At 42.9% G+C, this 24,185-nt stretch overlaps 1 protein-coding gene across 1 annotated transcript in view; it reads right to left on the bottom strand.

Annotated features, from left to right (window-relative positions):
- Positions 1-24,185, bottom strand: part of pde4a.S (phosphodiesterase 4A S homeolog) — a 315,334-nt gene that overhangs the window by 273,914 nt on the left and 17,235 nt on the right. Inside the window, exon 2 of the mRNA XM_041587687.1 lies at positions 11,152-11,496. The gene's annotated coding sequence lies outside the window, so the exon portion shown is untranslated. The remainder of the gene's footprint in view (positions 1-11,151; positions 11,497-24,185) is intronic.

Below are 24,185 nucleotides of genomic sequence, written 5' to 3'. Positions count from 1 at the left end.
CAGCACTTATTTAGACCAACAAAGAGTTTGGCAGGCACTCACAGATCCCACAAGCTGGCTGTAAAAGATTTGTACTTTATTATAAGCAGATGTAGGACACATAATAGCCTTACGCGTTTTGCACCCAAGGCACTTATTCCTTTATTCAGGCAAACAGCCCAAACGATAGGAACTGCAAGGAGTGAAGTGGAGCTCTTAGGCTCAATTCTACTTCCCCAATGCACTATCCACCTGTTGAGGCCATATTTCGACCATGTTCATATAGTATGGTCTAAACAGGCCATGTTAGAAGGGATTAGAAGCTCCACAATAAGGTTGGCTAGGAGCCACTGAGGAATAATAATCTCAAGAGAAAGGAGAAATCTAGCAGTGTGGATAGGCCTCCTTTTCTTTTGGGGGGAACTTGTGAACCACAGGAAATCATGATCTCAAGGGCCTATCATCTGGGACGTTGCCTCCAATTCCCCCCCTGCTGCAAATTCCTGGCCCGATAAAGAAGGGTCAACTTCTACTAGGTCAATAAACCTAGACCATTCATTAGCTAGCTGCTATATAAACCTCTATCTTTTCACACACACACACAAAATCTTCAGAATGGACCCGCACTCCAAGTAGTTCAATCAAAGTGAATTTTATTGAATCATCACTCACGTGTCCAACGTTTCGGCCCACATTGAGGCCTTTATCAAGGATCATTTATCATCCTTGATAAAGGCCCCAATGTGGGCCGAAATGTTGGACACGTGAGTGATGATTCAATAAAATTCACTTTGATTGAACTACTTGGAGTGCGGGTCCATTCTGAAGATTGTATGTTATAATTTGACCGAGCACAAGGGACCGAGTGCAGGTACTTTCTGAACATTTATATATATTTATATATATATATATATATATATATATATATATATATATATATATATATATATATATATATTGAAGAGGATCTGCAGATCTGGAGCCATAAATTGGGGATCTTGTGTGTCATATGGCTACTTCCATCCAGTAAATTAGACCCTCAATTAAACATGAATGAACCCCTTTGGAACACCTTTAAGTTAAACATTCATATTTTATTGGTGGGGCGGGTGATAGTTGTAACCAACATAAGGATTCTATCACATTGAGTCTTTGAAATCCCTTGTTTTGTCATTGATTGGAAGCCCATGGCAACAGAACACTCGCACATCTTTCTTCTTTCATCTCCTCCCTGGCAGTGGCGCTGCCCTAATTATTCTAGACTTGTAATCGCTCCGTGTATCTCTAATACAACTCTCTCGGCGTGATGCTTTATGAATAAGAATTAAGGATTTCAGAGATAACTGGAAATGTTAGCTGGTGTGTTGACTAGATATGAAATGGCCAACTTGCGCCCATAAAACCTGTTCTTGAACTACAACCCTTAGGGGGATGCTGGGGAGACAAAATCTAAAGGGGTCTGGGTTGTCCATAAGCGACAATACACTATATTGGAATTTGCCAAATGCTAATTTGCATATGTAAACTAGGGCAAGGGACAAAAAAAATAAATAAATGCAATTTCCTTATTAATGTGACAAAAAGGCATGTGTTTAAATGTCATCAATTTTACATTGACTTGTTTTAAAGGTTTACTTATCCTTTAATGATTCAGATTTGGTTTGGCCAGGCATGATTGGGGCAATCCTGATGAAAAAGGCCAAAGCCTGGGCAAATCCCAAAACAAATATTGGATTCGCTGAATCGCTACTCCTAAAACAGAATCAGATTGGGGATTCCGGGGCTACTGCATGGGGGCCCCCACCCCGGTCGAGAGCTCCAGCTCCTCCAAAAACCAACCCCCTCCCACCACTTACTGCACATTTACTTTTTGGCAGCAATGGGACAGGAATGCCTGCAATTCCCAAAGGAGGGGACCTTTTTCAGAGGGAGCAGGCGTGGGTTGACGGGGGCCAACAAGGTCCAGGGCCCACCAAGTTTCCAACCCTGTCCTAATAATTGTGGAGCTAAAAATCTCTTCAGTGTCACATGATAGTCGATTGTCCTTCTGTAAGGGGGTCCCAGAGGGCTGAATGGGTTTATCATAGTGGCTTGGACATAGAGCAAACAGTAAAACAAACATTATATTCTCATGATCTAGACTCTAGTTTATTCCCTAGACTTACTAGGCTCTTGCAAGGGGCCCATCAAAAAGCTTGTTTGGGGCCCCAATCTGTCTCTGCCCACTGCCAGCATTCCATTGTATATATATTCAATTTATTTTGATCTGTTTTCTGTCTCAATAAGAACAAGAAATCCACATTTGCCAAAGAGACGTCCAATATCTGTTGCTGAACTACATTTCCCAAGACCCCCCCCGCGACTGTCAGTTCAGCGGCAGCTGGAGGGCTGTCGGCCAGACTCGCTTCTATTTAAATAATTATGAACTGATTCTGCAAGAGTCAGATGTGAGTTAGAATCTTCTCATTGTACACCTACAGAGACAATCCTTAATTAATCCCGCAGGGACAATAGGAGATTTACAGCTGAAAGAAGTACGTGTAGGATGTGGAACCAGTCACCGAGCGCAGAAATCACCATAGAACTCTATTACTTTATCATGCCAGAGGGATTACTCATTGAATCAATCTTGTTGCATGATAAATTGCCTAAAATGATATTTTATAGGCTGAAAGTCAGATGGACAGACTGGAGGTTTGACTCAATTGCCCACGATAAGAAACGCTCGGCTCATTTCATAAATAAATCATGTTTCAACTCTTTTCAGCTCTAAAATGTATCAAATAAGAGGGACTCTATACTAGGCCTTTGTATGGAGCAGGCCAGTCACCGAGAACTGAGGTACTCAATAGTGATATGAAATGCTGCTCTTTACAAAGCAAGCCAAACACTAAAAGGGGTTTTTCACCTTTAAATGAACTTTTAGTGTGACGTAGAGAATGATACTCTGAGACAATTTGCAATTGGTTTTCATTTTTTATTATTTGTGGTTTTTGAGTTATTTAGCTTTTTATTCAGCAGCTCTCTAGTTTGCAATTTCAACCATCTGGTTGCTAGGGTCCAAACTATCCTAGTAGCCATGGACTGATTTGAATAAGAGACTGGAATATGAACAGGAGAGGCCTAAACAGAAAGATGAGTAATAAAAAGTAGCAATAACAATAAATGTGTAGCCTTACAGAGCACTTGTTTACTAGATGGGGTCAGTGACCCCCGTTTGAAAACAGGAAAGAACCGGAAGAAGCTGGCAAATAATTCAAAAACTATAAAGAAAAAAAAAAGGATGAGGACCATTTGAAAAGTTGCTTAGAATTGGCCATTCTATAACACACTGAAAGTTCACTTAAAGCTGAAGCACCCCTTTAACAGGGAATACAGGTACAGGTATGGGATGCGTTATCTGGAAACCGCTTATCCAGAAAGCGTTGGAAGCAAAACCAGCCTATTGAGTTTATTAAATGTTTATATGATTTTCTAGTAGACTTTAGAACTGAATTATGGAAAGATCCCTCACCTGGAAAACCACAGGTGCTGAGCATTCTGGATAACAGATCCCATACCTGTAGTAGCGAGTAAAGCAGTCAAAGAATAGTGTTCTGTGCAGGTACTGGATATTCCAGTAGCATTATCTTATAGCCACTTATAGATGAGCATCAAGCATTTTTAGAAATCAGGCTCAGCATATTCCATGTGATCGCTATCGCACTTCTGCTAGAGAGGATTTATCTCCTAAGAAAGTCTGATAGAGATCACATAGAATGCATTGAGACTCATTGAATAAACAGCGGGACACCACCAGATACATTTATGGGCCTTTGGTTAAGGAGTACTTGGAAGGAAAAATGTGGTTAAATGGGAATGTATAACTAAAAGACTGAGAATCCCTTCTCTAAGGTCAGCAGGCCAGAAAACCAATCACCCCTACCAGTGGTGTAACTAGATGGTACTGGGCCCCACAATTTAGGGCCCCAAACATTATTAAATAAATCATCTATTCTATCAAGATCTATTGAAATTGCTTATTAACTAGGGCCTTACTAGACTCTCCTGCAACCGCAGGGTCTGCCTCCTCTGTAGTTACTCCTTGACCCCTCCCCATCCTAATTGTTGGTTATCAAGGTACAGGTATGGGACCTGTTATCCAAAATGCTCAGGACTTGAGGTTTTCCATTTAACGGATCTTTCTATAATATGGATCCTCATACCTTAAAGCCTACTAGAAAATCATGTAAAACATGAAAAAACCGAATAGGCTGGTTTGCTTCCAATAAGGATTAATAGTTGGGATCAAGTACAAGCTGCTGTTTTATTATTACAGAGAAAAGGGGAATCATTTTTAAAAGTTTGATTATTTGGATAAAATTGAGTCTATGGGAAATGGCCATTCTGTAATTCTGAGCTTTCTGGATAAGGGGTTTCCGGATAATTTATCCCATACCTGTAATTTAACATGCACATAAAAGAAGAATGTAATGCCCAGCCAGCGCCAGACTGGGCCCCCCACCCTAGACGCAAAGTGCCCCCTTCCAGAGCAACAACCCCCAATCCGCCCCCCACACCTACCTTCTTTTTCTTTCAGCCATGCTGGAGGCCAGGGGAGGAGGTTGGGCCAGGTCTCGGGCCCACCAGGTTTTTTCCCAGTGTCCTTCCAGGCCAGTCCAATACTGTGTCCAGCTGGTCAATAGAGTTGGCCAGGAACTTCAGATACACTTTAACATGAAGTGTCTAAGGACAGAATAGTGAGCTGCCGGGTACTGCAGAAGTATTAAACTAGGAGCAGGGGAGGAGCCATCTAAATACTCAGAGCTGTTTTAAAGGGGTTGTTCACCTTTGCCATAACCTTTAGTATGATGTAGAGTGAAATTCTGAGACAATTTGCAATTGGTTTTCATTTTTTATGTTTTTTTGTGTTATTTAGCTTTATATTCCGCTGCTCTTGCAATTTTATCAATCTGGTTGCTAGGATCCAAATGACCCTAACACCCCTGCGTTTAGTTGAATAAGAGACTGGAATATGAATAGGAGAGGCCCTGAGTAGAAAGATGATTAAATAAAAAAAATAAATGTGTAGCCTTACAGACCATTTGTCATTTAGAAGGGACCAGTGACTCTCCAGTTGCTTAGGATAAGCCATTCTATAACCTACCAAAAGTTAGCTTAAAGGTGATCAACTCCTTTAATATGGGATGCAAATGTCCTGGACCCCAAAATCAGGTAGGGAAGTCTGGGTGGTAGCACATACAGCAGAGCAAGATGTTGTACTTAAGGCATGATGGAGACAGTTGTTGAAATACAACTCCCAGCATCTACAGCTGAAGTATGTTGAAGAGTGTCAGCAGTTGAAGTTCTGCAATAGTTGAAGGAACACAGGTTCTACTTCATAAATATAATAGGACCAAGCAATGTCTGTTTGGCCAGGCCCAGAGCACTTTCAGCACTAACTCAAACTGTTCTACCATTAAAGCTTGTTTGTTGCTGCTGTTGTTGTTCTTCTGCCATTTAGCTATGAATGTAGGTTGGGGCATATCTGGATATTTGTGGACCAATCAGGGGATGTAAAATGGGTTCTATTGTATAAAATCTGGAGCAGCAGTCTGTATCTACAAATGTAAATGTATCTAATTACTACTTAATAAATTATGACGGGGTAGGGCTTGGATCCTGGGGTTCTCCCTGCTCTAATCTGGGGGGGGGGGGGGGGTAGGCCACAGCTACGCACATTACCGGTATATCACTTTAATAATAAGAGTTGCAAGCCAATGTCTGGCACTGCAGGATAAGTCAGCTAGATATAGCTCAGATATGACTGCATCTGGCATAGGTCCTGAAATAAAGATCTGAACTGGACTCAGGCCCACTGGGAAGCAATTATTAAATATGTCTCCCAAACTATCAAGGGCATAGAGCAACCTTGGTCTTTATAATGCAGAGCAATGGGGCTGTTGCATTATAATGAGGATGGCTGGAACTGCAAACTTGAGCCCAGATCTCCTTGGAGATTGAGATTCATAGCTGTGACTGTACCACTTTAGAACTAGTCAAGATGACCACTTAATGGCAAAGCTGCTACATTGAAAAGAGAGATCCCCTCACAACCTACCTCCTCCTTCTTAACCGCATAGCAAGTTTTCTGTTTTTACAGAGGACACATATACATTGTGATTTGCTGTACAAGCAAATATGTATTGCACACCCTCTGCATAATGTGATACAGAGCACTGATAGGTTATTACCCTTCCCATTGTCCTAGAGTGGGGCCTAGAAATAAAAATGAATAATAATAATAATAATCAGTGGTCAACTGCTAGAGGCTCATGGCTTGGCTATTGCTGAAGACTCAATAGGAAGCTATAGTGAAGCCTTATACCATATAACAAATTACTGATAATATCAGGAAGCAAAATGAGAGCTTTTCAGGATACTGACTACTGACATCATCGGCTAAAATAGCAGCGGCACAGGGATTGAATACTGATAACATCAGTTACAAAATAAATAGCTGTCTGGGTACTGAATACTGCTAGTATCAGCTGCAGAATCCGGAGATGACTGGATTCTAGATACAAATGGGGTTCTTATATATAAAATTTGTGCAAAACTAGGCATTGTATGGACAGTACCCTGTAGGGCACACTATATGCGCTAGGTAACCCTTCAATCACCAGTTCACCACCTGGAAATTGCATTGCACACAATCTGTGGCAGACACTACTTAGTGGGCACCTGATATTATACTGGAATTCTATGGAGGGAAATGCTGCATTGTACATAACAAAACATGCAAATGTACGTTGAACTTGTTTTCTAAATGGTCCCGAATATCAGGTGTTGGACAATGTCCAGGGTACTGAATACTGACACTATCAACTACTGAATGCTTATAATATCATGCACAGAGTAGGGAACTGTCCAGGGTACTAAATACTAATGAAATGAGGTACTGGGTAGATGCCTGTCCAGGGTGCTGATTACTGTGGGTGCTCTGATCATGTACTGAGCAGAAAATGTTCAATGTACTGAGTACTAATAATATCAGGTACTGAATAGTAAGCTGTCTGGGTTACTCAACAAGCAGATGACTGTCTGACTATGGCATACTAATATATATACTAATGTATCTGAGTCTGGCATGCTAATTCTCATTATGTTGTTTAGGGAGCTCTCTGGGGACTTGATACTAAGTTGTAATGGCACTATATACTAAAATGCTCATATACTCTATCATATATTGTAAACAGACATGTAATTTAGTAGAGAATACTGTAACCAGCTGATGAGGGATGAATGCTGAGCTGTCTGCCAGATCTATCCAGATTCACCTGTTCAGGCACTGTAGGGAGAATTGCCGAGGGCCTAATTCAGTGATTTGTTTAGGTATGGCACATAGGAAGTATTATAGCACAAATCATATTACCTATTATTAATGTCCATATATTTTAACTAACAGTCCTATTATTTTTTTTTGGGGGGGGGGGTATAGTCAAGGAATATACTGACCCATCCTAGCTGGATTCACTTGCAAAATAACAAAACAGCAATGCTGTACCTGATCCAGATCCAGACTTATTGTTCTATGAAAGGATAAATCACTGTTATGAAAAATGTGCCATATGGGTAATAGAGTGAGTTATAGTGACATCGAAGTGGAGGATGAAAAAACATAGATCCATCAAATGCAGGCACTATATGTATATATATATATATATATATATATATATATATATATATATATATATATATATATATATATATATATATATATCCTATATAATAAAGTTGAAGTGTCTCTGCGTCCAGTCCCTGTGTCCGTGGGATTGCGCTACTGCGAATGTGCATGTTCTAGCGCCCGTTAATTTAACGGGCTTAATGTCTAGTATATATAATACATATATATATCATTATCATGGGTATATCATGGGTATGTATAGTAAAGTTGTAGATATACTGTATACAGCTGACCAGGTTGTCACCAGTAAATACTAAGTGCCAGGTGGTAATTATTACCTTTAATATTGTTAGCATAGGTGTATATAGGTATGGATATTAATGTCCAGTACTGACTGTATTTCTCCATTTTTGGGGTATATACTCAATGCACCAGCAACTGTCCCTCTATTGAGTAGGAGCTGCACAGGTGCTCAACAGGGAGCTGACCAAGTGCTGAATAGGGAGGTGTCTAAGTGCTGAATAGGAAGCTGCCCAGGTGCTGAATAGGGAGTTGCCCAAGTGCTGAATAGGGAGCTCTACAAATGCTGCATAGGGAGCTGTCCAAGTGCTGAACAGGGCGCTGCCCAGGTGTTGAATAGGGAGCTGTCCAAGTGCTGAATGTTGAGCTGTCCATGTGTTGAATAGGGAGCTGGCCAAGTGCTGATTACTAAGCAGTCAAGTAGCTGAATATGGTGATGCCCAGGTGCTAGTTAGGAAGCTGGTGAGATGCTGAATGAAGATATTGCATGGGTAAAGAATTCTCAGCTGACAAGTACTTGTTACTAAAAAATAAGTGGGAGCGTTGCAGGTATATACTGTAGACATGGGTTCAGCCAGGAACAGGATGCAGGACTGGCAAATGCTAAAGGAGTCCTAGATGCTTCATGCTGGCCAGCTGTGAACAGTCTGTTGGTCCCTGGGTAGCTCTTGTTTAGTAACCCAACCACTGCACAGTTTCCCATCTGTAACGAGGCAGCTCCTTAATCTGTACCTGCTTCATCTGGACAGCTTCCTAGCCCAACCAGGACTGATTCTTATTCCCTTTTTCCACCAAACTAGCACAGCACTATACCCTGTTCACTAGGACAGATTGCTAGTTCATGTCCTATTCAAAACCAGGGCTCCAACCTATTCCACACCCAGCAGAGAACGTAGCACCACATTCCCTACTATACAAGCACAGCACCGAACCCCATTCTGTACACAGTAAACCTGCCCAACAGTCCAGATATATGCTAAGGTTGGGGCTACAGGAGTTGAATGGCATTACAAAATGAAAATGGCTGAGTAGTCAGGGGTTATAGAGTTTGAAGTGCTCAATAGGTGGGGATACCCAAGTGAAGTGCTACTGGCAAAAAAAGCTAGCCTGCTGAGATTCATGATGGGGAGTTGGTGTTGATAGATTTGAAGAGATGCATAATTACTATTATAGGGCTGTTGGACCTCTGGGGTGGTACAATAAGTTCTGTATATAAAATACAGCATTTCTAGCCATATTCCTTTTTACTTCTTCTTTCAGTTCTATATGATCCAGTGAAAACAGTAATATTTAGAGCCTTGTGTCAGGAGAATGGGTACATGTTACAGATGGAATCTGCGGGGCTGCTTCTTTTCTCCATTTCCCTTCACTCACAGACACTCCGTTGTTCTGCTTTCGCTGATATGAGATTTATCTCTACTTTGCCTTTATCTGGGCCAGAGTTAAAGCTGAATACCTCTGAGAAAATAGATACAAGGAATTGGGACTTGGTGCTGCTCCCATACAGATTAAAGCCATCTGAAAGGCCATTCATTATAACTGTGTAATAGAAAAATGAAAATACAATGTTTTGACACTTTCAGCAGAAAGAAGGTGATATTTATTCTTTTTTTTATTATATGGCTCTCCATACCTTTCTGGGGCTTATATAGAGGGCTGGTCTGTATATGCAGAGTGGGGAGGAGACGTTCCCTGTGGGTGACATGGGAATTCCTTTTGGCACAGGGACACTTGCAATATATTAAGTAGATGTTGCCATGTTAGTTCTGAGACAGAGTAAAGAAGGAATCTTGGGATAAGAGAAGATGTAAGTGGAAGGCATACAGGAGGCAATCGTTAAATGAGGGCTAACTGGGAGTAGGCTATATTGTGCATGTAGTCACTGTATGACGGAGGTATAGTAAGGAGAGTAGTACGAGTGCCCAATACAGAGAACATTAGAGTGATCCACCAGTGTAGGAGCTCAAGAGTGTAAGGAAAACGCCTTGGAGTTCACCTTGGACAGCATTGGACACTGTGGCTGGGATCCCAGAATGAGAGCTAATTTGGTCTGTAACTGATAACTCTGTTTGGCATTTAGCAGCTTGAAGAAATATATCTGAGTACCATGCAGGTTCCATTAAGTAACTTTTATCAGTTTGTTAAAGAACCACTGGTGCCTGGATCGGTGTGAGTGTGTGAGAACCCTTCCCCCAATCTACCTGACCCATACTGCGCTGGAGTTTGCCAAATCTTTAAACACTGGCCCTGTAGTCCTGACTTGGTAACATCAAATTCTCTGTGTAATCTGGGTTTTTCAGCTTGCTACTAAATTGCCAGCAGTACCTCTTAAACCTCTGGCTACATTTGGGGTACCCCAGAATTCAGACACTGAGCCCGAGCTGTGTTTAGGTGGGGGCACGCCCTGGCAGACGGCACTTTAGTGGAAGGGAATTGAGTTTTCTAGCTCTTATGCTTTTTTGGGCCGCATGCAGGCAAGCTCTCCAGCGATGCACAAATTAAACATTCATGAATAAAACATTTTTTGGTTGGATTACAAGGGGGATTAATGCACAAACAAATACCTATACAAACACATTGGCAAAGCTATATAGATAGAAATAAATTGCTCTAGTGGAGAGAGAGAGAAGCTGTTTCATTTTCATTGCAAATGTACCAATGCCCCTTTGGGCTACATCTACAGATATTCATGGGAAATGCTCAGCCTTTGTCCCCATTTCTGGGTAGGGATCAAAGCAGAGATGGAGTAACTGCCATCAAGGCCCTGGGTGATGTCCCGTTCAATTGCCCGATCTTCCTCAGCTTCTGCAATTATACTAAAGGTGGCCATAAATGGGCAGATTTGCTTGTTTGTGAGGGCACCATACAAGCTGGTTTGAGCCCAACTTGCCTACACACATGTTGGGCTTAATCATGGCAATCTGATTACTGCCACAAGGACCAACAACTAATGGGGCCTACAGACATCAGATTAGGACCTCATCAACAAGCTACGGCACTCTTTTTCTGGTGGAAGATATGCCTGTCAGTTTACACATGGGGCAGGTTTTGGAGCAAAAATGCAAAAGTAAATGCAAAAACTTATGCCACAAAATCCTGTATCTGCACTGACAGGCGGAAGTCAGCGGATCACTGTTTTTACGTAGGCCAAAATGCATAACATACATTAATCTACATTACATTACTTAGAAGAATAAAGCTCTTACCTCATCACCAGAAACCATTAGAACACTCCGGCTTTTCTTCATCATATCTATTTGAGATAAAACTGCTGCCCCTCTCAGTCGTAAGGTTCCAATATATACAAATCCATCTGTCCCTTACTTTGAGAAAAGTGCCAGATCCATAAATGGCCTTAAAAACATAGAAGTGTTCCTGGTGCCTTTCAGGGTCTCCAGACGTAATCCCAGACCCTAAGGCCTCAGTCTTTCATTCTCTGACGTTCAGTTGAAGGCATCACCATTGTATTCCAGCGGCAGGAGATTTCGTGCAGCCGATAGAGGAAGCCTGAATCCTCTGTGCTGTGAATTATGTGTCTCTGCTTCAAACAACTGTCCATAAAAGAAAATAAAAAAAGGTGTTAAACTTTTACTAAGAATAACTGAACATAAGTCATTGGATGGGTATGTGCTGAATCATATTCACAGGCATTTTCAGTCGGATCCCTATTCAGTCAAGAGTGTAAACTCTGCAAGTTAGTATGTATTTCTCCTAATGCCTTTCCTTTGGACCTCTAAAATCAGAGTGCTAGCTCTACAGGACAGGACATCCCTCTATTCAAGCTTCCCCAACTCCCAGTATTAAATCTCTCTGCTGCTTACATCAATTTCAAGAGAGTAGAGGGGCTATAGAGAAAGCAGACCCCACAGTCTGGGCACCCATGTTCCTCAGGTCCGCCCCGTGAATGTGGTGTCTGCTTCCTCTATAGTTACGCCACTGCCTGCAGGGCAGAATTTTGCTTGTCCTAATAGTTTCCTCTCCCTGTATTGTATCTGTGTCCTTCTGTATATTAGAGTGTAAGCTCTGCAGGGCAGGATTAACATCTTCCGTTGGTTCCATCACTCTATATTGTATCTATGTCCCTGTATATTAGAGCGTAAGCTCTGCAGGGCAGGAATCCCTTCTCCCAATGGTTACCTCTCCCTGTATTGTATTTATGTCCCTCTGTATATTAAGAGTGTAAGCTCTGCAGGGCATGTTTTCCTTCTCCCAATGGTTCCCTCTCCCTGTATTATATCTGTGTCCCTCTGTATATTAGAGTGTAAGTTATGCAGGGCAGGATTCCCTTCCCCCAGTTGTTTTGTCTCCCTGTATTGTATCTGTGTCCCTTTGGTTATTAGAGTGTAAGCTCTGCAGGTCAGGATTCACCTCTCACAATGATTCCCTCTCCCTGTATTGTATCTGTGTCCTTCTGTATATTAGATTGTAAGCTCTTCAGGGCAGGATTGCCTTCTGCAAAGGGTTCCTTCTCCCTGTATTGTATCTATGTCCCTCAGTATATTAGAGTGTAAGCTCTGCAGTATAGGATTCCCTTTACCCAATGGTTCCCTCTCCCTGTATTGTATTTGTGTCCCTCTGTATATTAGAGTGTAAGCTCTGCAGGGCACGATTTTTCCCAATGGTTCCCTCTCCCTGTATTGTATCTGTGTCCCTCTTTAGAGTGTAAACTCTGCAGGGAAGGATTCTCCTCTTGCAATGATTCCCTCTCCCTGTATTGTATCTGTGTCCCTCTGTATATTAGAACGTTAGCTCTGTAGGGCAGGGTTCCCTTCTCCCCTCTCCCTGTATTGTATATGCATACTTCACGTTTTTCCTTCTATGTTTAATATAATCTCCCTGAATTGTGTATCTATGTTCCTCTGTTCAAATGCTCAAAGAGTCCAACTTACTCTCATTCTCTGAGATGCCAACTATCCATTAACAATACGACTATCTGACCAGCACTTGCAATTAGAGATGTGGTTCATTTGCTTTAAAGACCAGTGCAGTCCTACTAATACAAATAATAGTGACATATTCACCCATCAGAGCCTCAAAACTCACCGACTGTTATTTTTAATGTAATAAGGTCTCAGTCCCCCCTGAAAGTTCTGCTTTGTTCATACCCAGCCGCCAATTGGTCCCTGGATTTTCTCAACGCTCAATCATCCGGACTCTGATGTTCCCTCTCCCCATTCACTAAACTAATTATCTGCAATTTTGCAAGTAAATTCATACAAGTCCAGGTGTTAGACAGACCCTGCTCCGGGATTAATGTGATCACAAAGCGATAGCACATCTGCTCTGCTGAGTAAATCTAAATCCACACACAGATAAGAGAATGCATTGGGGAATTCCTTCTCAGCCTCGCGGAAAGGGAGCTCAGTAGATGTAATTCTCTTATATGGTACAAGGAACATTTACAGCAAGAAGAAATATATAGAGATATCCTAATTGTAGCAGCAGCCTCCTGCTATTAGATCCAAAGTTCTATTTCCATCAGTCTCCAGCCATTAGAGTGCAAGCTCTGTAGGCAAAACTCTCTCATTAAAGAGATGATGGATTTCATCTATGACTTGCTGGATAGTAAAGTGTCAGTTCTGCAGGCGGTTTATCATTCTCAGAGATGTGCCCATTTACTTTATTGATTGCTGTCCATTAAACAGCAAATTACTCTTATATTATGTACAAACCACAATTTTTAAAGGTGGTTCACCTCTAAGTTAACTTTTAGTATGTTATAGAATGGCTAATTCTAAGCATCCTTTCAACTGGTCTATTTATTTTTTATTGTTTTTTAATTATTTGCCTTTTTCTTCTGACTCTTTCCAGCTTTCAAATGAGGGTCATTGACCCCATATAAAAAGTTAAATGCTCTGTAAGGCTACACATTTGTTTTTATTGCTACTTTTTATTGCTCACCTTTCTATTCATGCCCTGTCCTATTCATATTCCATTCTCTTTCTCAAATCGGTGCATGGTTGCTAATTTGGACCCTAGATACCAAATTGCTGAAACTGCAATTGGAAAGCTGCTGAATGAAAGACTTAATAACTCCAAAACTACAAATAATACAAATTTAAAACCAAATGCAAATTGTCTCAGAATCTCACTCTCCGCATCATACTAAAAGTTAGCTTTTAGGCGAACAACCCATTTAAAGGATAAGTAAATCTTTAAAATAAGTGGATGTAAAATTGATGAGGGGACTATTCTAAGCACTTTTGTAATTTACGTTCATATTTTATTTTCTTTTTATTCCAGGATATTAAGGGATACATGTGCTGTTAATATGAATGAATTTTGTTACAACAGCGCCACCTGCTGGTCAGTTTCCCACCAGTCTGACCACCAAGTAGTCAAGGAAGTTGTCAGGAGAAAGAAAGAGGCTGCTCTGATGTTCTTCTGCTTAGGAAAACTCCTGACAACTTCCTTGACTACTTGATGGTCAGACTGGTGGGAAACTGACCAGCAGGTGGTGATGTTATAACATAATTTTAGCGATTTTATGTATACACAAAGTGTGACTAAGATGTCCAAACCCCACTGGGATTGCCCACCCTACTGATGTTTGCCTGTCCCCCCCCTCCAGATGAGTGGCTTGGGCTAGGCCCCCCTGGTGTTTTCCTGGTGTTCCACTGGCCCAGTCCAACTCTGAGAAAACTGTTTGGCAGTCACATTCACTACATATTAAACCTGTTCCTCGCCCTGGCCCTGGCAAATTATTTGATTATAAGTGAGTCTATGGGACAAGTCCATTCTGTAATTGGAACTTTCTGAATAATGGGTCTCCGGATAACAGATCCCATACCTGCATAGATGCTAGAGCGACACCGGAGGTGTCATTTACCAAACCAAGAGCATTCATCTACTGTATGTGACGATTGCACTCAGGTATGTGCTGCTCTCTAAACAACCTTTTTTTTGTGCTTTGCACCCCGTGTGGGACCTTGTAATTGAGCCCTGGGGTAGTAGATCATCATATACTCAGCACTTGCACAATGACACACACAGCCCATGGCTAGGTGCCCTCACAGACACAAGGGAGACCTGTTCTTAAGGAGGGCTGATATAAATATAGGGATCCATCTGATCACTGTGTCCCCTGGTGCTCCTTTATTGCACCATGTAAATAACAAGTAAAGTAGGGGTGTGCAAGTGTTACTCTTTGGACCCTGAATTGAAACTCAACTCTTCCCACTGTAGTTTTTTGCTGACTGCAGGGTCATCATCTTCATTGAAAAAGTTCCCAGAGACAAGGGCATAAGCAGTAAGGGGTGCAAAAGCGCACAACTAAGTGGTCACTGAAGGAGCACATGTGCCTGGGATCTGGCTACAATCTGGACCTGCACCAGATAAAAACCTGGAGGAAGGTGCAGAGTACAAGGTTGGTAGGCAGCCCTGTTTTTTGTGCCTAATAGAAGGCAAGCAATAACTACAGGTCCCCAAGTGAAGTACTGTAGAATGTAGACAGTGTGGTATTGAAGGAATAGACGCAGTGAGACCTGTTGCAATTCATCTAGTGCTAAAGCATGGATAATGGTGCCCTCCATGCTGCACCCTGCATGCCATATCGTTAATGACCACTAAGGATTTCTCATGGATCCCTTGTATCTGCACATGACCATTCACATGCGGTGCATTAACGTTCCTTAAAATACCATGCAGTGTATGCAACAATTTGCAATCAGCTCCGGACTGGCAATCTGTGGGTTTTGCCAAATACCAGAGCGGCTGCTGTAAGTTGCCATTGACACTCGCTAACTATTGGGCTTGTGGGGAGATGTTTGGACCTTTTTTGACTTTTTGGGCCTCTGTGTAACTGAAATGCCAGGGTCTTTTTTGATTCACAGTCCAGACCTGTTTGCAATGCTACTAGTGTAACACCCCTATCTAAAGCAAGAAACATGAACAAGTGCTGCATAGACAGTCTACAGGACTACATATCCCAGCATGCCTCAGAGCTGAGGACCTGGCTGGGGCTTTAATCCACCAATGATAAGAAAGGGCGCAAAATGTTTTGAGGACCACACTGCTGGACTATAAAAAAGGGAGAGAAGTGTGTGCCTGCAGGGGGGGGAAAACTGCTGACTGCTGCCTACCTGCTGTACCTGCTCTGCGTGGGAGAGCTGCCAGAGGGGAGAGACATCTGCAGGGATCCTGCCCCAGGGGAAGCTGCTACTGGGAGAAGCTGACCCTGCTATCCCAGTCCTAGACTAGCACCTGTAAAAGAGCTATCAGTGCTAGCCAGAAAGGGAGCAGGGGGAAACGGCCTGCGGTTGGTGGGAGAGTCCTAGGCTGACATGCTGCAAAGAGGCCCAGGTGATTTCAGCTGCTAGAGAACAGAGCTGCCTGCATCCCATCTGAGGTCTGTTACTAAAGGTGATACAGAGTTTGGAGCACAGACTGTGAGTAACCTGCAACACCACACACTATTGGGGAACTGTGTATTATCAAACAATAGGAACTAATCCATCTGTTGCTGAACTATACACTCTGCCAAGTCATTTCTCACCTGGGAGGAAAGTGTTTCTTCACTAAGTTTATAGAGTTATACTGCTAACCGACAGAGGAAAGGATCAGTGCTATTGGCCAATAAGCTAAACTCAATAAGGGCCCCAACGTGCACAAATCATCTGGGACTGTGACAGGGAAATTAAGTTACAACATTTAGCACATATATTTTCTGCATACTTTGTATTAGCAATTTAAATGGTGTCATTGTTGGTTGGTGTATTGTTATACATATATATCTTGCTTTAATATTTTAAATCATAGTCGGATCCCTGCTGATTATTTGTTACGCTTAATAAAGAAAAGGGATATCACTGTTTATCATTATTGTGGTCCGTTCAATGGGGTGTCACTGAGCGTGCTGGAGTTACCCATATAAATATTAGTCTCACTCAAGGGTGTGCTACACTAGTAAGAGAGTGAGAAAGATCCTGGACAGCCACAAGAGATTCCTGGGAAGTCCTTGAAGATGTTAGGATGGTGCTCACGGGAAAAGTAGCCAAGAACAGTGTGTGTTTTACAGGGTAGGACTGGTGCATCTGGGACCCACTAAGAGAGTTACTGCCAGGGCCCTCAATAAAAACTAAAGGGCCTTCCTACCAGCTCTGAATCTTGCATCACACCCAGACCCGTTTCCCCCTCGCACATGCGCAACAACAACATGTATTTCCCTTTTGCACTCATCTGGTTGGGCCGAGGGGAATGCAGCAATTGTCCAAAGTAGAGAAAAAGCACAACATTTCAGCTAGGCAATGCCTTTATCACATTTATTTGCAGAAGTATTGAACGCACAAACTTTCGGGGTCCCAGAAAGCTTGTGCGTTCAATACGTCTGCAAATAAATGTGATAAAGGCATTGCCTAGTTGGATTGGTGTGCTTCTTCCCTACTTTGGATTGTTGCAGTATTGGGCTTGGAAGTGGCCTGGGATATGGATGCACCTGGTAATATGAAGTAAGTGTTGTGCAGCAAATTCAAAAGTATTGCTGAATGCAGCAATTAGTCATTCTTTTGCACTTCGCACATCTTGCATTGAGTAATTTGCCCCAGGCCTCTGCGCTTCTCTATGATTCACACTGCTTGTGTAAGGCAGACCACAATCCAAGAATGGCTGGCCCAGGTTCGGATTTGTGGAAAGGACACCAAGACCCAGGCCTAGGGTGGCAAAGGGGCAATCCTGGCCCCTCTGCTGCCTGAGGCAGCAGCAATTGCTGCTTCCCCCCCCCACAGAAATTCACTCTTAAAGTACCAGGAGCAGCATTTTTGCTGCCCCTGGTACCTAGTGGGGCGCTGCCGCCTAAGGCAACAGCCTAAACTCGACTCATTGGTGAAGCACCCCTGGCATGCTGCCCAGCCACACCCACATTGGTTCAGAAACACTGGGGATAGGCAGGAGATAAAATTGTTTTTTAAATATACTGTGCTCCAATCCCCACAGCTCTGGTTCCGATTATGAAAATTTGTTTGAATAAAAGGGAGGGGACGGAGCGACGAATGCCAGCATGCCTAGGGGTGCCGGTTATGTAAATCCAGGCCAGGAGGAGACACTCACATCCACCCTTTACCACTACCTACTTGTGCATAATTAAGACACATAAGTTAAGCCGACATCGGGGGCCCAAAGGAATGAATTGCTGCGCCTCCTGACACTGCTCTGCACCCAGCACCTGCTTTGTGATCTGCACTTGCTGCAAAAAGCATCATCCCCGGAGTGAAAGTGTGACTTAGACATAAAAGCTAGCAGGAGAATTATATACAGGGGCATAACTATAGAGGAAGCAGACCCTGCGAATGCAGGAGGGCATAGGAGGTATAGGGGCCCCCACGAAGCCTTAATTAATTAGCCATTTTAATTTGGGAGGCAACAGCCCAAAAGTTACCAGGGGCGACAATTGCGCGCTCTGCACTAGTGATGCAGCACCCTCTACACCCGCTCCAGTGCTCGAAATGGTATGTGCCGAGTACAAGGGGGGGGGCAGCAAGGACCCCAGAAACACCCCCGTGTACATGGGAGGCAACAAGAAGTTCAGTCAATCAAGGTTTTACCTATACAAAGAGGCAATTCAAAAAAAACACCCAAACCAAGAAAGGTAAGTGCTTCTTACAAGCTCTGTGTCTCCCGGTGCATTTTAACAACAAAGGGCTTTCCACTTTGGAATGAATTTGTATTTATATTTTCTACAAACAACCATAACAAATGCTGGAAGTTACTTAGTAATCTTAAGTACGTTTCTTATTTGACCATCATAATTCATACTCTGTTTTAAAACTATTATGGCAGCAATGTCACTTCTGCTTAAATGTTTTGCTACTGAAGTGGTTTAAAGTACCGACTGTAATACAATATAAATATACAAAGAACCCAAGATACATTACAGAGAAAGCCAAAAGCATAAGTGGCCAAGAATGTTCTGTTTAGAAAGGGAAACATGAGAAACAAAATAAAACCGGACCTGTAAGGCTTACGCTCTATTATACAGATTGACACAGACACATTACAGGGAGAAAGGAAACCATTGGTAGAAAGGAATCCTGACTTGCGGAGCTTACACTTTATACCGAGGGAAACAATAGTGGGAGAAGCAAATCTTGCCCTGCAGCAATTACACTCTAAGATACAGACAGAGACAGATACAATACAAGAAGAGAGAATGAATTGGGAGAAGGAAGTGTGACTGTGGGATAGCAGGTATAGTAGGGAGAGATGGTGCCTATAGTAACAGTGGATAATAGTCTCTGGGAAGGGAGTGTGACTGTGGGATAGCAGGTATAGTAGGGAGAGATGGTGCCTATAGTAACAGTGGGATAATAGTCTCTGGGAAGGGAGTGTGACTGTGGGATAGCAGGTATAGTAGGGAGAGATGGTGCCTATAGTAACAGTGGGATAATAGTCTCTGGAAGGAGTGTGACTGTGGGATAGCAGGTATAGTAGGAGAGATGGTGTCTATAGTAAACAGTGGATAATAGTCTCTGGGAAGGGAGTGTGACTGTGGGATAGCAGGTATAGTAGGGAGAGATGGTGTCTATAGTAACAGTGGATAATAGTCTCTGGGAAGGGAGTGTGACTGTGGATAGCAGGTATAGTAGGAGAGATTGTGCCTATAGTAACAGTGGATAATAGTCTCTGGAAGGAGTGTGACTGTGGGATAGCAGGTATAGTAGGGAGAGATGGTGTCTATAGTAACAGTGGATGAAAGTCTCTGGGAAGGGAGTGTGACTGTGGGATAGCAGGTATAGTAGGGAGAGATGGTGTCTATAGTAACAGTGGATAATAGTCTCTGGGAAGGGAGTGTGACTGTGGGATAGCAGGTTATAGTAGGAGAGATTGTGCCTATAGTAACAGTGGATAATAGTCTCTGGAAGGAGAGTGACTATGGGATAACAGGTATAGTAGTGAGAGATGGTGTCTATAGTAACAGTGGGATAATAGTCTCTGGGAAGGGAGTGTGACTGTGGATAGCAGGTATAGTAGGGAGAGATGGTGTCTAAGTAACAGTGGATAATAGTCTCTGGAAAGGGAGTGTGACTGTGGGATAGCAGGTATAGTAGGGAGAGATGGTGTCTATAGTAACAGTGGGATGAAAGTCTCTGGGAAGGGAGTGTGACTGTGGGATAGCAGGTATAGTAGGAGAGATGTGTCTATAGTAACAGTGGGATGAAAGTCTCTGGGAAGGAGTGTGACTGTGGATAGCAGGTATAGTAGGGAGAGATGGTGCCTATAGTAACAGTGGATAATAGTCTCTGGGAAGGAGTGTGACTGTGGATAGCAGGTATAGTAGGGAGAGATGGTGCCTATAGTAACAGTGGATAATAGTCTCTGGGAAGGGAGTGTGACTGTGGGATAGCAGGTATAGTAGGGAGAGATGGTGTCTATAGTAACAGTGGGATGAAAGTCTCTGGGAAGGGAGTGTGACTGTGGGATAGCAGGTATAGTAGGGAGAGATGGTGTCTATAGTAACAGTGGATAATAGTCTCTGGGAAGGGAGTGTGACTGTGGGATAGCAGGTATAGTAGGGAGAGATTGTGCCTATAGTAACAGTGGATAATAGTCTCTGGGAAGGGAGTGTGACTATGGGATAACAGGTATAGTAGTGAGAGATGGTGTCTATAGTAACAGTGGGATAATAGTCTCTGGGAAGGGAGTGTGACTGTGGGATAGCAGGTATAGTAGGGAGAGATGGTGCCTATAGTAACAGTGGATAATAGTCTCTGGGAAGGGAGTGTGACTGTGGATAGCAGGTATAGTAGGAGAGATGGTGCCTATAGTAACAGTGGATAATAGTCTCTGGGAAGGGAGTGTGACTGTGGATAGCAGGTATAGTAGGAGAGATGGTGTCTATAGTAACAGTGGATAATAGTCTCTGGGAAGGGAGTGTGATTGTGGGATAGCAGGTATAGTAGGGAGAGATGGTGTCTATAGTAACAGTGGATAATAGTCTCTGGAAGGTAGTGTGACTGTGGGATAGCAGGTATAGTAGTGAGAGATGGTGTCTATAGTAACAGTGGATAATAGTCTCTGGGAAGGGAGTGTGACTGTGGGATAGCAGGTATAGTAGGGAGAGATGTTCCTATAGTAACAGTGGATAATAGTCTCTGGGAAGGGAGTGTGACTGTGGATAGCAGGTATAGTAGGGAGAGATGTGCCTATAGTAACAGTGGATAATAGTCTCTGGGAAGGAGTGTGACTGTGGCATAGCAGGTATAGTAGGGAGAGATGGTGCCTATATAACAGTGGATAATAGTCTCTGGGAAGGGAGTGTGACTGTGGATAGCAGGTATAGTAGGAGAGATGGTGCCTATAGTAACAGTGGATAATAGTCTCTGGGAAGGGAGTGTGACTGTGGATAGCAGGTATAGTAGGGAGAGATGGTGCCTATAGTAACAGTGGATAATAGTCTCTGGAAGGGAGTGTGACTGTGGATAGCAGGTATAGTAGGGAGAGATGGTGCCTATAGTAACAGTGGATAATAGTCTCTGGGAAGGGAGTGTGACGTGGGATAGCAGGTATAGTAGGGAGAGATGGTGCCTATAGTAACAGTGAATAATAGTCTCTGGGAAGGGAGTGTGACTGTGGGATAGCAGGTATAGTAGGGAGAGATGGTGTCTATAGTAACAGTGGATAATAGTCTCTGGGAAGGAGTGTGACTGTGGGATAGCAGGTATAGTAGGGAGAGATGGTGCCTATAGTAACAGTGGATGAAAGTCTCTGGGAAGGAGTGTGACTGTGGATAGCAGGTATAGTAGGGAGAGATGGTGTCTATAGTAACAGTGGATAATAGTCTCTGGAAGGAGTGTGACTGTGGATAGCAGGTATAGTAGGGAGAGATTGTGCCTATAGTAACAGTGGATAATAGTCTCTGGGAAAGGAGTGTGACTATGGATAACAGGTATAGTAGTGAGAGATGGTGTCTATAGTAACAGTGGATAATAGTCTCTGGAAGGGAGTGTGACTGTGGGGTAGCAGGTATAGTAGGAGAGATGGTGCCTATAGTAACAGTGGATAATAGTCTCTGGGAAGGGAGTGTGACTGTGGGATAGCAGGTATAGTAGGAGAGATGGTGCCTATAGTAACAGTGGATAATAGTCTCTGGGAAGGGAGTGTGACTGTGGGATAGCAGGTATAGTAGGGAGAGATGGTGTCTATAGTAACAGTGGATAATAGTCTCTGGGAAGGGAGTGTGATTGTGGGATAGCAGGTATAGTAGGGAGAGATGGTGTCTATAGTAACAGTGGATAATAGTCTCTGGAAGGGAGTGTGACTGTGGGATAGCAGGTATAGTAGGGAGAATGTGCCTATATAACAGTGGATAATAGTCTCTGGGAAGGGAGTGTGACTGTGGATAGCAGGTATAGTAGGAGAGATGGTGCCTATAGTAACAGTGAATAATAGTCTCTTGGGAAGGGAGTGTGACTGTGGGATAGCAGGTATAGTAGGGAGAGATGGTGTCTATAGTAACAGTGGATAATAGTCTCTGGAAGGAGTGTGACTGTGGGATAGCAGGTATAGTAGGGAGAGATGGTGCATATAGTAACAGTGGATAATAGTCTCTGGGAAGGGAGTGTGACTGTGAGATAGCAGGTATAGTAGGGAGAGATGGTGCCTATAGTAACAGTGGATAATAGTCTCTGGGAAGGGAGTGTGACTGTGGGATAGCAGGTATAGTAGGGAGAGATGGTGCCTATAGTAACAGTGGATAATAGTCTCCGGGAAGGGAGTGTGACTTTGGGATAGCAGGTATAGTAGGGAGAGATGGTGTCTATAGTAACAGTGGGATAGTAGTTTCTGGGAAAGTATTGTGCCTGTGAGAAAGAATAAATAGTATGGTGTGATGGTAACAGAAACACTTTATGCAAGAGCAGAATTGCAGTTTAAGAATAGCTGAACTATCATACAGTACATTAAACTGCTTTACTCCCTTATAAATGAATAAAAGGCCCCAGGAAGTCTGTTTTGACCCAGACCCTCCTCCACTTATAATGAGTCTGATCCTTTACCAAGTAAAGCCCCACTATTACTCCTTCTCAAGAATAAAATCATTGCTATCTACAATTCCTCTCTCTCTTTTTAAAGCCTGGAGAGCTCTTGAAACCTCTGACTGGTTAATGAGCAATGGGAAATTATAGCTGCAAGGTGAGTGGTTTCCCGGTAAGATGCTGCTTTGACTCCCATTCCAAAGCCTCGGGACTACAGAGCAAATCTATGGTTGACATGCGGCTGCTGCTCTTGAAGACTCTTTGTCTGCAGGCTAATTGACTGCTGTGAGTGACTACTCTATTTTGAAATCAGCACAATAAGTTCTTTGCAGTGTTGTCACTCCTCCACCTATGAAACTTACAAAGATATTTACAGACCCTCTCCCACCACTCCACCCCTTGAATTGTTGTTAAACAATAGCTGAAGGCCACCAGTTGACCATGCCTACAATCTAAGGTTCTTCTCTGAAACACAAGGGGTTTCATGAACAGGATCAAAATACTGATTAGACAATCACAAATATGTCTCCTTGTGGAACAGCCCTGTACCTACATAATCAACCTATTGTTCTCCAGAACTGACTTTATTCCTCCTCCCCCTTTGATAACTATGCTACATGGGAAAAGAACAGAAGGAAAAGGGGGAAAGAGAGAAGGATCATGGAACGGTAATGGGAGAAAAGATGGAAGCAAAGTAGTGATGAGCAATGATGAGTAAAGACTTAAGGAAAAAGGTGAAGACAATAAAACATTTCAGGGAGGGGGTCTGTGATTTTTCCTGTCGGCCAACCACTGGCTAAATCATCACAGGCCTGGTTTTATCCACCTATATGTCTTGCAAGATTAATCTCTGAGATGTTAGACTGCCAGAATTAACAGAATCCACTGCAGCCTCTCCGTAATTGCTTTATAAAATGTCCCTTTAAAAATAATTAGTAGTCTCGTGAAATTGGACTGCCTCATCAAAATGCAGTTGCTGCAATCATATCAAATAAAATAGTTCAGGAGAGAGCATGGAGCAAGTACAAATCCCACAGTCGGAGCACGGGATTAATGGCACTCTAATATTCAGGACTACAGGAGAAAAGTATCCGGCAATTATTATTCTGGGTGCAAGAGGCACGTGGGGCAGCGGTGGGTGGAGATGGATGTGCTGGCAAGGGGGGAGGCACATGGTTGCACCTAATTCCAGGGATATTTAGCATCTATATGCATGTAAGTATCTTTGTGAATAACATTAACACACTTAATTTTCTGTCCAATTCCCCTGGTGT

This window comes from Xenopus laevis, chromosome 3S, assembly GCF_017654675.1.
Source record: "Xenopus laevis strain J_2021 chromosome 3S, Xenopus_laevis_v10.1, whole genome shotgun sequence".
Lineage (NCBI taxonomy): Eukaryota > Metazoa > Chordata > Amphibia > Anura > Pipidae > Xenopus > Xenopus laevis.
This window is presented reverse-complemented; position numbering and strand designations above follow the sequence as displayed.